Raw genomic sequence first — 15,893 nt, forward strand, 5'->3', positions numbered from 1 at the left:
TGGATATACACTGACGGCGATTCGCCGATGGATCTACGGTAAATACCCCGGGGAATCCAAGTAGCACCAAAGTTGTCAGCGTGAGTAAACAAACGTACTGCATGTTACAAATTAAGTCCGGGTTGCAATAAACGGGAGTTTCCTTTAAGCACATAAGCGTGAATATACAACTACGTGTCGGACTTGGTATGCTAATGAAGTTGGGCTGTGAAGCGCCTCCCAAATTCGCTGTTTATGTTTTTGTTTATTTATTTGGCAGACAAAACTTGGATCGGAGACAACTCGCGTGGGAAATTGCGATGTAGCCATGCGGCGTCTTCTTCTTTTGTTTGTCTGGGAGGCGGAGGCTGCTTTACGGCATCTGGCTGTCGTGCGTGTCGGTGTACTTGAAGAAGGCTGTGTATAACAGTCCATAATATCGATACCACAGGGATGGAATATCTAATTTAGATACCACTTTTAGCATCGATTTATATCTGGGTATCGATTTTTTTGACAACACTATAAGCATCCAAGCAATTGGAAGAAGCAGGCTGTTCACTCACGTCTTTTGGGCAGCAGTAGCTCAAAAGGTTGAGCGGGTTGTCCAGTAATCGGAAGGTTGCAGGTTCGATCCCGGCTCCAGACAGAGAATTCTGCTGTTGTGTCCTTGAGCAAGACACTTAACCCACCTTGCCTGCTGGTGGTGGTCGGAGGGACCGCTGGCGCCTGTGCTCGGCAGCCTCGCCTCTGTCAGTGCGCCCCAGGGCGGCTGTGGCTACATCGTAGCTCATCACCACCAGTGTGTGAATGGATGAATGATACACTGTAGTGTAAAGGGCTTTGGAGTCCTTACTCTGAGAGGTGCTATACAAGTGCGGGTCATTTATCATTTGTCTAAAAACCTCAGCCAATAACACGGCTCGGACCAAAACCAACGACCATTGGACCATCTGGTTGTCTGTCCCGCCAGACATAGGCTAAAATCCTGGGGGGGGAGGACAGAGGGGACATGTCCCCCTCTGACATTAATGTGTCCTGCCCAAAACTCCATAAAACACAAATTTTTTTTGTTTCAACAATATATCCCCAGTTGTTGAACGCACAATACAAGTTGTGCAACTTAAAAACACACTGTTTGAGAGTTATGAGAAGTGAAAGACCCCCCCCCCCCCCCCGCCTAATCCACAGTGGTTCAGTCCAACAATCTGTTTCTCCGATGGCTGCTGCTGTTCGCGCGCTGCGAGGTGCAGAGACGAGCAGAGCGGCATGTATGTGAGTTTTTAATGCGTTCAGTCGTGCTTTTAATACAAAAAAAATGGTTATTGGTCACTACACTTGTTCCACATTCACAACACAGGACACATAAAGCTACAGTTCAGCTCCTTTGTGTGAAGTCTGGCATGTTTAACTTAGGCAAAATATATTGTTAGCTTAAGCAGCGTGATGTGTTTATGTTAACGCTGGGTTAAAGAGAAAGGAGAGAGAACGAAAAGAGAAGGACATAAATGTATATATAGAAAGAACAGACAGTAAGAGAGAGGATACAGTTGCCACACTGCCATCATCCTCTCATTAATGCCACAAATATTAGACTAACTTGTTTCACTGTCATTTTACATTTCTGTAGTCAGATATTGTCCAAATCTTTACATTTATGTTGGATATTATTACTTAGAATCTAATTTTCTATTTCAGATTTAGTCTTTTTTACTATTATTTCTTTTAAAATATATTTCTACCTTTGACTTAGATATTCCGTTCAACAGCTATTCATTTAGTAACATTCTGACTGGTAGTTTCCACTCCATATTTTCCTCCAATTAGATCAATTTTAAAGTCAAACATCTTTTTACACAGTTTAGTAAGTTCACCGTGTTCTGGACTTGTTACGTACACATTCATGCAAAAATAGTTTTCTTTTACAGCAGGAAAAACTAAATGTAGGCCAAATAAACATATTATCAGCTGGGTATTGAACCTCCTCTAAATCTAAAACCTGTGTTCTTGTTATTGTCCAATTGTCTGGCAGCTTCTAGTCTGGTCAAAATGGCAGAGAAACGACAAACACATCAGGTCAGTTTTCACTTCACCAGAACAGCAAGTAAGTTGAAAGATTTGAATAATAATTTGGCAATTTGTTGTTATCGTCCATATAAATAAATGACATGTTTTGGATATGTTTAATAATGGTATCATTAGGCACAAAGTACAGAGCTGGACACACTAATAAAGAACAACAGCTAATATTTAATAATATATGAGACATTTAAGACACATCAGCACATGAAAAAAAAGCTTTTTTCAATGTCCCCCTCAGGAATTACTCCTGAAATGTTTACTGTCAAATGTCCCCCCCAACAATGATGAGGGATTTTCACCCCTGCTGCCAGACTGTTGCCCTTCCATGGGTTCTCTATTCCGCTCTCGCGAATTTTGCAACTGAACACCTCTGGTGTGAGAGGTTCTCTGCTCAATAATATCTGAGGAGACCAAGTTCGGGCCTCGAGGGCCGGTACGCAGCCCATTTTAGTGGTTTCCCTAGTCCAACACACTAGATTCAGTGGTTGAGTCACCTGTGCAGCAGCTCATCAAGCTCTGCAGAAGCCTGTTAATCATCTGCTGAAGTCAGGTGTGTTGAAGCAGGGTTTAAACTAAAACGTGGTGGATACCGGCCCTCGAGGCCTGGAATTGAATAGCCCTGACTTAGACTTTAGGAAAAACTTCCAGAGCCCCAAAAGGAAAAACACCATTTGAAGTCACGTACAAGACGTTTGGATGTAGAAAATGGCAACTGGTGTTTAGCGCTCGCTCATTTTCTCTGGCAATGCAGGATTCTGATATCAGGCGATTGTGTCGTGGGGATGATACCCGACCGGAGGGATGACAGTTCCATGACCGTCTTTGTGTTTAAAAGCTAGCTTGCTTTGCAGATTCGCTATTCCAGCTTCAAAAAGATCATTCTTGTTACATTTCTGGTGGTTGTACTAATATTTAAGCACCTTCATGATGCAATGACTAAAACTTAAAACACCCTTTAATGCGACACTAAGCAGTTTTTAACATTTTAACCAATTCCTTTAAAAGTGATGTTCAGTGATTGTGTTGGTGAAAACGTTACCAACTACACACGGGACAGCCCTCTGCCGACCAGAAACAGCACTTAACATGTTTTGTGGAACGCGTAGGTGTCCTGGGTGGTGCTCTTCACCTGCTCAACACTGTTTGCTATTTTCTGTGCCGGTAGCTAATTTAAAGGCTAGCAGTTCGTCGACTGGCAATTAAAAAAAACCCAAGAAGAAAAAAAAAGAAGTTTGCTTTTTTTGTTGGCCTCATGGCGGAGCCTTGACATAAAATAGTTATGTCTTTAGAGGCAAAGCAAAGAGCTACAACCAGAGTGAAGATTGGCTCACACTCATTTGAGGAAGTTGAAGGATGCTATGAAATCACGGACTGATGGTGGCCTGGCTTTGTTGCTACTGAACTTGTAAGCAACAATATGTTTAGTCCAACAGTGTGGATCTTTTTACTTCATGGTTTACTTTACTATGAGTTGGCTTATGTTATTTTTAGCTCGTTGTTAGCTAGCTACAGCAAGCTGCTGCAGGGTTGTTTATGATGTAATTCTGTTTTCAACCAGTAGGACTGAGAAGCAGGAAACCTTTTATTGGTACTTAAAAATCACTTTTGCATCTATGCATACTTAAAAGTCACTTTTGCATCTATGCATACTTAAAAATCACTTTTGCATCTATGCATACTTAAAAATCACTTTTGCATCTATGCTAAGAGTGTTTATTTTATTTTTCATGAACAATCTCAAACATATAATTCAGTCAATGCACAATACCCCTCATCAATTAGAAAAAAAAATACATCAGTGAAGAAATAAACAGCTTTTCCAGTCCTTCCTCTTGGATTTCCAGGCAGATTTGACACCCCATGACAGTGACTGTGGTCTATAAATCACCTTCTCCCCAAACTGTCAGTGCCCACTTGTTCTGAGATGAAACAACAGCCGTTAGATCATCGGCGCAACAGATTCCAGCCCTCTCTGCTCAGCTTTCCTGCCAAGCTCTGGTGCCACACAGACATTTCAAACCATCTGGTTTGCTTTCAGGCAAAGTATGGATAAAGCATTACTGCTGCTAATTAACAATGAAGTGAGTGAGGTTTACTTAACCTATGCCAAGCACTGACTCAGTGAAGGCTAAATCAGGCAGATGCTATTCGTTAAACAGATTCTTTACCAGATTTTGTTTCTGTCATGAACAAGCTGCAGAAATTTTAGGTTTACTGCAACAAAAATGCTGCAGGTTGGTTAAAATGGAGATTTAAAAAAAAAACTCTAAAATAACCCAAGGCCCTACCAAAATACTAGTGTTGTACTTTCTTCGTAGATGCTGTCTTTTGAGTTCACCTGCATTAACCCCGACAGTGGAGCTTCCCTCCACTAAACAACAGCTGCTCTCATTGCCTAGCAACAACCACTTGATGGATGACCCCAAAGATGGATAATTACCATAAATCACTATGGTTGTGTGGTGAAGAGAGGCAGAAAAATCATTGCTGCAAAAAACCCAAAAGGGATGAAACGCCGATTGGACCGGTTAACTTCACGTCAGTTTTGAAACAAAAAAGGTCAAGCGTGGCGACTGACGTGTCCTCCTGCTGGTTAAAATGACTTTCTGATTCTGTCTTAAGAGGGGACAGTGTTTACAAGAAATGAGCCCCCCATGAAATGACTCATGGGATGAAATTTGTCCTGAAGGAGCGCGGACACAAAGTGGGTCGAGGATAGAAGATAGGAAACAGCAGAGAAAGAATAACGACAACAGCAATGAGTTAAAGAGGCAAGAAGAGGAATGAAGAAGAGTGCATCTATTGGTAGACAGAGGCATCAAAATAAAAAAAAGCTTTATTAAAAAAGACGAGAGACACAGACACGACACTGGGTCAAAACCTAACCAGTTTGGTCTAGTCGAGTCCAGTTGCACAATAAGCCATCACTCACCGTTCGTCTGCACTGTCAGCCCTCCCCTCAACTCACATATACCATCCACTTTGTAGATCGCTGCTGAACAAAACGCTGAAAAGCAACCGAGACACAGAGGGGAAAGAAAACACACACACACACACACACACACACACACACACACACACACACACACACACACACACACACACACACACACACACACACACACACACACACTTACGCCAATGTGATCTGTTACTCTCAGCAGGAAGGAGACTCTGATGCCCAATTGGAGAAAAAGTCTCAGTCAGTGCATTCACATGCAGCCAGTAACCCTTTTAAAACCCGAATATTCACAATAACCCGGTTCCGCAGGTCCTTGTAAACACCGCCAAAAACCCGGATATGCTCATAACCGGGTTTTTAAAAACCCGGTTATGAGCAAATCCGGGTTTTTAAAAACCCGGGTACTACACCTGGGGTAACCCTTTTCTAACCTGAATGTTTGGTCGTGTAAACGCATATCGGGATATCCCCATCAAAGCGTGTGTTCTGCGCATGCTCTGTTCGCAAGGAATCTTGGTCTTTTGAGTAGCGAGACGTCTTGTGTGCGCCAGAACACCGGAAGTAAACAACAAGTTGGGAGCAACATGGCGAGTCGCGGCACAGCACCACACTTTTGGAGTGACGAGGAAACTAAAGCGCAAACATACGCGGTCGCTATCTCTTCCGAACTGGGAAACATGTTGTTGTTTTCACGGATACCGGAACAAGAAGAACCGGAATTGACGCATATTGCGTCTGGACGTAGTCCATACGTCCTGACGCTACCCCAACGTCCGCATTTAAATCGGGTTATGCAAGTTAGGGGTAACTCTTTCTATTTATGCTTGTAAACGGGTTATTCTGATCAACTCAGAAACCCGAATACCGACCTTAACCCGATCATAACCCGGATATTGGCTGCATGTAAACGTACTCATCGAGATTCATCAAACGGATGCAAAAAGGATGAAATTATGTAGAAATACGCTTTGGGATACTACCTGGGAGTATTATTGTACTAAAGGTAAAGAAAAAAGACAACATGTAAATTAGTATTTTTATTTAGAGTCCTTACACTCTGTCAGAAAGATGGAGCACCCTGACCGCTTTAAATGTGACACACTCGGAGCCAAAGCACTTAATGCGTGGTGATACTTGATAATTATCTTGAGTTCTGTGTTAGTTGGCATCATTATCACCTGCTAGCATAATGATGCTAATACAAGGTGAATGGTATCCATTGCAAAGTAACAGAATTCGAGATAAAATTAGTTCAGAATTGTTAAACAGCCTAAACGCTCTCTTAAATATTTTCTGATTATAATAGGTCACTCTGAGTTTTCATGCAGGCTGAACATGAAAATAGTCTCCTACACCTATCTCCTGCATTAGCTTCTGATAGAAAATAGACTCACAACGGGGAAGGCTGTGGTTGGTTTTACAGGAAACGGCAGAGAACATCTCAGCTAGTAGAAGCTAACTTTTAGCGATAGCAACTTCACCACATAGCAGAACACCTTAAAACTTGTGTTATTTGTGGAGATAAAACATCATCTTTGCTGAGCAAATTGAGTCATTGGTAAAGTTGCATCGCTGTTGGCCAACCCCGGATGAGATGTCCAAATGTCTGGAAATAAGACTCCGAAACCTGCTGTTTGAAACTCCGCTGTGATGTGGCTCCCTTCTAGTTCCTGGAAATGGTGCACCTGTGTTTTTTCTGCCCCTGACTATGACTTACAAGGCATTAAATACTACCAGAGACCACTGCAAATGTACTGAATAAATCAGTGTTCCACACCTTTAAAAGGGCAAGTTCACTGATAAAAGGTTTTTAGTCGTTATTTTTGAAATACGATTGGCTACTCTTAATTTCTCATGCAGACTACACCTGAAAATAGTTTTCAGCCTCATCTCCTGCATTAGCCGCAGAAAGAAGAAAGACGGTGAAACGCGTGAGTCAGAAAAAGCCACATAGATCTATGTCACACTGTACACTACCATTCATTGACCCCGCTCAGTCTGTCGCTGTCGTTGTGTCCTTGGGCAAGACACTTAACCCACGTTGCCTGCTGGTGGTGGTCGGAGGGACCGGTGGCGCCAGTGCTCGGCAGCCTCGCCTCTGTCAGTGCGCCCCAGGGCAGCTGTGGCTACATCGTAGCTCATCCCCACCAGCGTGTGAATGTGTGTGTGAATGGGTGAATGACTGATTGTGTTGTAAAGCGCCTTGGGGGGTTCCAGGACTCTAGAAGGCGCTTTATCAAATACAGACCATTTACCATTTACCATCTTGAGGCTGTTGTTTATTTTTGAACTTCTTTCATCTGAAAAACAGTTATTTCTGAATAAAAGTTAAACAAACTCAACTAATTCTACGTCCGAATGACCAACCTAAGACGCTCAGACTGGCATGGCTCAAGCTCCTGTCTAGAACACATCACTGGTGCGCTAAGTTGACGTGCATTGTGGCTGTACAGTCGAAGCTAAAGGAGTACAGTGGCTTTACTGTTCCCCTGAAAGGAAATCCCCTGAATGTGGCGAGTCCAGTGAACACAACTGATTTCATTGTTTTCAGGCCACGACCTTAAACGGATCAACAAACGCACACCACACCTACTCGTACCTCCTTAAAATAGGACTTTTCCTTCTATTGGAATGAATTAAGTTAAGGAGTTTGCTGAAATGAGAAATTTTCTGAGAACATAACGCTTGAATCATACATTCTGCTTTGTCTGTGTTCCAGAACGTTTTGTCAGCTCTTCGTCTCCCTCCTAGAAACAACCCAGACAAGCTAGAACACACACACGCACACACACACGAAAAACATAGACAACTTTGTGCGAAGCCGACCTTCCATCCCTCCCCAAATGCACCGAGGCAGACAAAGAAATAACTTTGGGAAGCCATAAAGTCACTTTAGGGAAATTAATTAGAACTGCAAGCCCTCGGGGCAGGACGCTGCTGGGGGACAACCAAACATCTCCAAACATTTTAGTGCTTTTAACTGCGCGTGTCGCCGGGGAAATTCCCGCAATTGTGTCCCATCAAAACCATTATCCTTTATGCATCGTCACATTTTCTTTCTGCCTGCTAAAGTTTGGCGCTCCATTAAACAAAAGTTGCGCGGTTTCATTGCAACATAAGCTAGCTGTTTGGATTTAAGCGTGATGAATAACAAAGAGGGAGGGTGCAACCCAAGAAATTAGAATTAAAGCCGAATTTGTGCCGTTTTTACTTTTTTCTGATGACCGCGGCAGTAAAGTGACAAAAGAAGAAGTGGCAGGAGGGAGGAGGGTCTCTGGAGAAAGGCAGTGGATTATAAAGTGGGCTCTTAAAGCGGACTAGTATCAGTATCTCACTCTAATTGTGTGTGTGTGTGTGTGTGTGTGTGTGTGTGTGTGTGTGTGTGTGTGTGTGTGTGTGTGTGTGTGTGTGCGTACAATGGTTATGAAGTGAGAGAGAGGACGGCAGGAAGGGAGGAAGCGATCCTTCAACAGAGCACAATATCAGACTGCGGACAGACAACGAGCGGCTGGAAGGTTCTGGAAATGAGAGAAAATCCCGCCTCCCTCACATTTCAGCCTCCCAAAGTGCCCTCCATCTACCGCTAACACACACACACTTACACGCACACATAAATGGCACCATAACTCTATATCCACAATCAATCTCCACTATGAAGACACATCCATCTTCAGTAATGTTAATGGGAGGGCTGTGGGGAGGGAGGGGGAGGAGGACGGGGTAAAACAGAGGGTATGTGACTGCAGAGCTTACCTCAGAGCGGCGTGAGGTAATGTGGCTCCGCGCGCCTAATAGAGACAAGGTAGATGAATAAAACACAAGAGGCGAGCTATGTGTGCACGTGTCAGGAGGTCGTGTGTGTGTGTGTGTGTGTGTGTGTGTGTGTGTGTGTGTGTGTGTGTGTGTGTGTGTGTGTGTGTGTGTGTGTGTGTCAGTGGGAGAGTTACTGATGGCTGTCTGGTTACATCTGACAGAGAAAATAAATTATGGAGAAAAATGAACAGGATGTGGAAGGAGTAGTGGAGGAGGAAGGGGATCACAACAGAGAGGGAGGAGGTGATGGGAAAAAGGATACGTGTGTTTAAGAAGAGTAGGAATGGATGGGTCCGTGTGTGTGTGTGTGTGTGTGTGTGTGTGTGTGTGAGAGAGAGAGAGAGAGAGAGAGAGATTTGGCTCCATTTCTAACATATTAAAGTCCCCTTTTTAGACTTCTGTTCAAGTCCTGAACATCTTCTGCTTTTGTTTCCTGCCTCCAGAAAGTGAAATGTAGCCTCTGATGCTTCTACCAGCGTGTCACGAACCATCGTAGCCTTTTTAATGATGTTTTCGGAAAACAGTCACTGGATGCACCTGGACAGACGGTGAAAGATTCAAACCAACACAGTTCATTATGGATCTTAAAGCTAACAAACTAAAATACAAATTGGCAAAAATTATGTGAATTTAATAAAAAATTGAGACTGAATTCGGCGCGTCATAGACTAGAGTCATTTACAACACACACTCTGAGAACTGACTATGTGAGAGCTTGTAATTATTTTCTAAATTTGACCAAAATTCATCACTCCCCAACTTAACCCTTTGATGCATGAATTATGAAATCTTCAACTATGATTTTTTAAACATTTTTTTCATTCATCTTTAGGTGTGATTGAAACAAATTTCATATTTACATATTTTTTGTAACATTTAATTTACACATAGTTTATAACATGTCCATCTCAGTGGACAGCGTGCATTCTGAACATGAAATATGTTGGCTTGACTTACTGACGTCCAAAGGGGCTCAAATGCAATAAAGTCTTCAACAGCTATACTTAATAGCAAAAATAAATAAATAACAATTTTGAGTACCTGTCCACTGTAGTGACTGTTATGCACCAAAGGGTTAATGACCTTTAAAGTTGAAGTTGTTGGGGCGTATTGTGTGTGAATGGTTGTTTTGATCAGATACAGAAGGGTGTGATGTAGACAGAAACCGTTTTGGAATTAGGTTTAAAGCTGCGTTGTAGGCGCTGGACAGTTGAAAACATAATCCTAATTCCAAAAAGAGTTTCAGTCCAGATCACACCCTACTGCATCTAATCAACAGTGTTGGGAAAGTTCATTTAAAAACAAACTAGTTCAAAGTGCAGTTCATACATTTTAAAACGAACTAGGTTGTTTCTTAGTTCATATACATATATATATGTATGTACAGTATGTATACATATAGTATATATGTATGTATGTATGTGTACATATATATATATATATATATATATATATATATATATATATATATATATATATATTGTAAATATGTATGTATGTATTGGGGCATTCCCATCTGTACCGGGCCGGGTAGCGTAGGTTGTTTACATATCTGGGTGGCCTGGTATTTTTCCGGGCCAACCAAGGCTCATTCTCAGCCCTCTTCTCGAGGGAGTCTGCTTCAGGCCGACCAGGGCCAACACACCCACTGCTGACAGCAAATTCACACCTTCCATTAGAGCAAGCCTCTGATTGGTGGGTAGAATCAGCCCACATGGGCTTAAGACAAGGATGTGTGGAATCAACCGGGCCAGGCTGGGGCCTCTATATATATATATATATATATATATATATATATATATATATATATAATATAATATAATATAATAATAAAGTCATCAAAGAGTTATTGTATATTACAAGGCTGTTGGTAGGAAGGATCTCCAGTAGCGGTCAGTGTTGCAGCGAAACTGAAGAAGCCTCTGACTGAAGACACTCTTCCGTTGTCGGACAGTCTTGTGAAGAGAATGCTCAGGGTGGTCCATCATTTTCTTGATTCTCTGGAGAATCCTTCTTTGCATTATCTCCTCCAGTGGTTCCACAGTCGTCCCCAGAACAGAACCAGCCTTTTTATTAGGCTGTTGAGCCTTTTCAGGTCCCTGCTTCTGATGCTACTACCCCAACAGACGATGGCTGAAGAGATTACACTCTCAACAACAGACTTGTAGAAGATCTGCAGCATCTTGCTACAGACATTGAAGGACCTAAGTGTCCTCAAGAAGTGCAGTCTGCTGTGTCCCTTCTTGTAAACGACTTTGCTGTTCTTTCTCCAGTCCAGTCTGTTGTCCAAGTGAACTCCAAGGTATTTGTATTCCTCAACCACCTCCACTTCTTCTCCCATGATGGAAACAGTGTTTGACTCCACCCTGTTTCTTCTGAAGTCTATAATCATCTCCTTTGTTTTGTTCACGTTCAAGGTCAGATGATTGTTTCCACGCCATGCCACAAAGTGCTCCACCAGCTCTCTGTACTCAGCTTCCTGTCCATCTCTGATGCACCCGACAACTGCAGAGTCATCTGAGTATTTCTGTAGATGACAGGTCTCCGATTTGTACTGGAAGTCTGAGGTGTACAGGGTGAAAATGAATGGTGAGAGTACAGTCCCCTGTGGTGCTCCAATGTTACTGATCGCCTGGTTTGATGTGCAGTTCTTCAGCCTCACAAACTGTGGCCTGTTTGTCAGGTAGTCTTTAATCCAGGCGATAGTTGAGGCCCCCACCTGTGTCTTCTGGAGTTTCCGGCAAAGTACATCAGGCTGGATTGTGTTAAATGCACTGGAGAAATCAAAGAACATGACCCTCACAGTGCTGCTTACTTTGTCCAGATGAAAGTGGGTTGGTTGAAGCAGCTGGATGATGGCATCTTCAACTCCAACTCCATGGCGATAAGCAAACTGCAGCGGGTCCTGATGTGTTATAGTTTGCTTATTCAGGTGGACCAACAGGAGTCTCTCCAGGACCTTCATGATGTGGGATGTCAGGGCAACCAGTCTGTAGTCGTCATTGACTGATGGGCGAGTTTTCTTTGGAACTGGAACAAGGCAGGATGTCTTCCACAGGACTGGAACCTTCTCCTGGGCCAGGCTGAGGTTGAAGAGGTGCTGCAGAATCCCACAGAGCTGCTCTGCACAAGCCCTCAGTACTCTGGGGCTAACACCATCTGGACCTGCAGCCTTGTTCCTGTTCAGTCTCTCCAGCTGCCTCTTCACCTGACTTCTAGAGACAGATAGGTGGGAGGGGGAGGTAACTGGGGCAGCAGCATCTCCTGACTTGGTTGAAGACATTTATAGAACCAGAAGAGTCCATGACTGTGTTAGAGGACAAAAGAGCCGGCGTGTGACAGGAAAATGTTGGATCAGAGGAGGATGGGTTGTCTGATTGGCTGGGGACAGGCGAGGAGGATGCTGGGTTTGTTCCTGAACTGAACCTATTGAAGAACTTGTTCAGTTCATTGGCTGTGTCCAGGCTGCCATCTGTGCAATCCTTCCTCTGCTTGAAGCCTGTGATCTTCTTCATCCCTGACCAGACATCTCTGATATTGTTCCTCTGTAGTTTGTTCTCCAGCTTCTTCCTGTATGCCTCCTTGCTGTCTCTGATCTTGGTCTTCAGTTGCTTCTGTATACTCCTCAATAATTTCCTGTCCCCCTCCTTGAAGGGTCTTTTTTTCTCAATAACACGAGGAAAACATTATTTTAATGGGGAATTATTAAACAATCTTAGGAAGCAGGCTGAGGTAGCAAACTCAAAGTGCTATATTAAAAGTGCAAAACATTAAAAAGTGGACAATCTTTCAGTTAAGTCCCTTTTCAGTTATTCTGAATGAACTTTGACTCCTGCACACAGCATAGACATAGAAGAGTAGAAGCCGCACCGATCGCTACTGCCTGTGTTTGGCCGCATTTGCGGGTTCTACTTTTTATTAACTCTATAGTTAACAGGATGTTTTAGCTAGGCTTTAGCTCAGGAAAAGCTCCGTGGTGATCTGGAGCTAGAACGGCGAAAGAACACGTTCATAAACCCGGTCATGCACGCCAGGACGAACACACTCACTTTTGCGTTTGTCAGGCAAAATACGAACGAGTTCAGTTCACGACAAAAACGAACGGACTCACAAACGATCGTTCAATGAACATGTTCGGGCACAACACTGCTAATCAAAACAACCATTCCCACACAATACATACTAATGACTTCAACGACTCCTCGGGCGGTAGGGAGGAGGGGTATTCGTGGGTAGTTTCTACTGGTTAAGCAACAGTAAACAGCTACAGTTTATAAGCTTGACTCTCCCATATTTCAGCTAGAATTGACAAAGCTCTTCAGATGAGAAGCAAAACATCTTCAGGAGACCAAAAAAGTCCAGTTTCCTTCATTCAAACCTCTTTGGATTACCATGACCTGGACGACTGAGAACCTTCACCAGCAAATTCCTTGTTTGTGACATCACAAACGGGGACTTCTTGAAATGGCTTGTTTAAAGCACATAATTCCTAAAACCAAACACTGAAAAACTGGACGATTGGGACCCGGAGCTTGACTCAGGCATGTGTTTGAAACTCCTGTCCGATAAATACTGAGCTTGTTTAACTGTTACACACACAAATAAAGGTTTATGGGATTCAGAAATTAGAGACAGTTTGTCACCTCTAAGAGTGAATCTTCTTGAACAAAATCATCTTTTTTCTTTTTCCTCTGTTTTGTTTCATAATTCAGAAGTTTTCCATCAAGGACCCCGGTGGTTTCACACCGATGACTAAGATTTAAACTGAAGCCAACCCTCTCTTTTATGAACCTCAAAACCTTTTGGGTGTAATGTGTAAATCACTGGGTGAGCATCTGATCTGGTAGTGCCTCTGAGTGTGTGTGTTTGTGTGTGTGTTTGATCTTTGCAGATTAGTCAGCGTTGGTCCCGTGACAAACTCGCCTTGTTGTGAGCAGAGGAGAGAGCTCTTGGAAGGCTTTGTCACGAGGTGGTTTGTTCCTTTCCTGAGGCCTGGTGCCCCTCGTTTGATAAATGACACGTGTCATTCTGTCAGCCCCTGCCATCCGGGCTGGGAGGCCCCGAGCTGATGTATGGCCATCCAGGCTAAAGGAAATCGGAGTGTTTTGGCAGCGCCCTGAGAAAACAGCCTCTTATTCTGGAGTCTGCTTTAGCGTGTGTTAGTGCCTGTCTGTCTGCGATACAGGGAGGATGTTTAATTGTGTGTGTGCCTATTAGTTAGTGTCTGCAACTCCCTGAGCTGCACACACACACACACACACACACACACACACGCACACACACACGCACGCACGCGCGCGCCTGTCAGGCAGACGGGTGGAGGGAGACAAATCATCGTCATGACCGCCCCAGCTGTTCCCCAAATTTGGTGCGAGGAGGAAAGTAAAGGGGGTGGGAATCCAGCCGTTTGAGTTTTAAACGGCTGATGCTTCCCAGAAACGGGAATGAGCGAGAGGACGAGTGCAGCTGAATGCAAACATAGATGGTCGCAGGGGTCGCACGTGTGTCGGCGTGCATATGCAAGCTCTGGTGAGCGAGTGCATCTGTTCTTTAAGGGTTTGCATCGTAAACCAATCAGAAGCTTGGAGAGAAAAACAGTTTTAATGTTTGCACACAAAAAAAAAAAGGAAGTGGAAAAAAAATGGCTGCCCTAATTTATCTTGGAGACGATTGTCCTCCTGCCGAGAGCTTTTCGGGTGGAGGACAACCCCACCTGGAGGTTGTGAACTCTGATCGACCCCGTTTGATTGGGTGCAGGCCGAAACACACACACACACACACACACACACACGAAATGAGAGAAGAGGGGTGGGAGAAAAACAGCGTCATTAAGCTGTGAGTGATGAGTGGCAGCCATGGGTGACATCCTCCCCCCCCCCCCCCCCCTCCATTGCTTTGATACTTTTCACTCCCACTTTATTCACCCCCTCACTCCATCCCTCAACCCATCAACTCATTTCTTTCACTCCTCTGTTGCTTTGCCTCCTCGTTCTCCACTCTCTCATTCCTCCCTCTTTTGCACCCGGTTTCTTTCTTTCTTCTTCTTTTTTGGTCTGCTGTCAGTCTCCTTTTCTTCCGCTCTCGTACACCCCATCCTTCTAGTGCTTCTTTTTCTATCTCACACAATGGTGCTTTGCTCGGCCCTATCTGGCTCTCTGGACTCGGTCCTGCAGACGCTCGGCTCCTCCGTGCAGAACTGATCCCAAATAACTGGAGCAGCAGGGCACATTCAAGCCTGTTCCGTCGGCAACGACTGTCAGAAAACAACATTTAATAAAATATTCAAGTTTTTTTTTAGAAATGTTATAATTTTGTAATGATTTAGATCAGAAATACCCCAACAATCAGGTCTATACTGGGACCAGTCCTTGGATCCTTTCCCACCAGGCCCCACAGAATACAAGTAAAGTATTATTACATTTTCCTCATAAGTTCATGAATTCTTTGTAAGGTTATTTACTTAAATTGTATTTTGCTAGAAGCATGATTAGCCCCGCCCTCCACTACTCTGTAAAACTCTCTTGTATCACTTGCAAGTCGCTTTGGACAAAAGCGTCTGCTAAATGCATAAACATAAACATAAAACTGATCTGTGATGCAAAAATTTGACCTAATGTATTGTTCCAGCACTGACATTAAGTGTGCAAAATTCAGAACGTGCAGAACAAACTAAAAAAATCTCTGATAAAAAAATAAAAAGTGCTTTCTTTAAGTCATGTTAGGATTTAGATGAGAACACAGCAAATATCAGCAAATGTAGAGTAAAATCAATCTGACCTTTTCTCAGAGCCTCCAGATTCTGTTCCAGAATTCCATATTTTTTTAAATCAAAAGTCGTTTATTTTGGAAAACAAAACCGTCCCAAAAAAACTGAAATTGAGACAGCGTCTAACAAAAGAATAAAATGGATTACATTCGGCCCTACAATAATGTAAAATCAATGATTCGACTCATTTGGTACAAATTAAAAGATCCTCCCAGCTACTCAAAACTTTTTCTGCAAAGCCCGTGTGCCTCCCAGCCCTCAGCGAGAGGCGAGGAGTGTTATCCATCCTCT

At 43.4% G+C, this 15,893-nt stretch overlaps 1 protein-coding gene and 1 long non-coding RNA gene across 2 annotated transcripts in view; one reads left to right on the forward strand and one right to left on the reverse strand.

Annotated features, from left to right (window-relative positions):
- LOC139064260 (uncharacterized) overlaps nt 1-2,522 on the forward strand; it is a 95,508-nt gene extending 92,986 nt beyond the window's left edge. The window contains exon 3 of the long non-coding RNA XR_011517327.1: nt 2,012-2,522. This is a non-coding gene — a long non-coding RNA (uncharacterized lncRNA). The remainder of the gene's footprint in view (nt 1-2,011) is intronic.
- Nucleotides 1-15,893, reverse strand: part of LOC107394695 (teashirt homolog 1) — a 47,052-nt gene that overhangs the window by 11,551 nt on the left and 19,608 nt on the right. The gene's annotated exons all lie outside the window — the stretch shown is intronic.

The sequence above is a fragment of the Nothobranchius furzeri genome, chromosome 19, assembly GCF_043380555.1.
Source record: "Nothobranchius furzeri strain GRZ-AD chromosome 19, NfurGRZ-RIMD1, whole genome shotgun sequence".
NCBI lineage: Eukaryota > Metazoa > Chordata > Actinopteri > Cyprinodontiformes > Nothobranchiidae > Nothobranchius > Nothobranchius furzeri.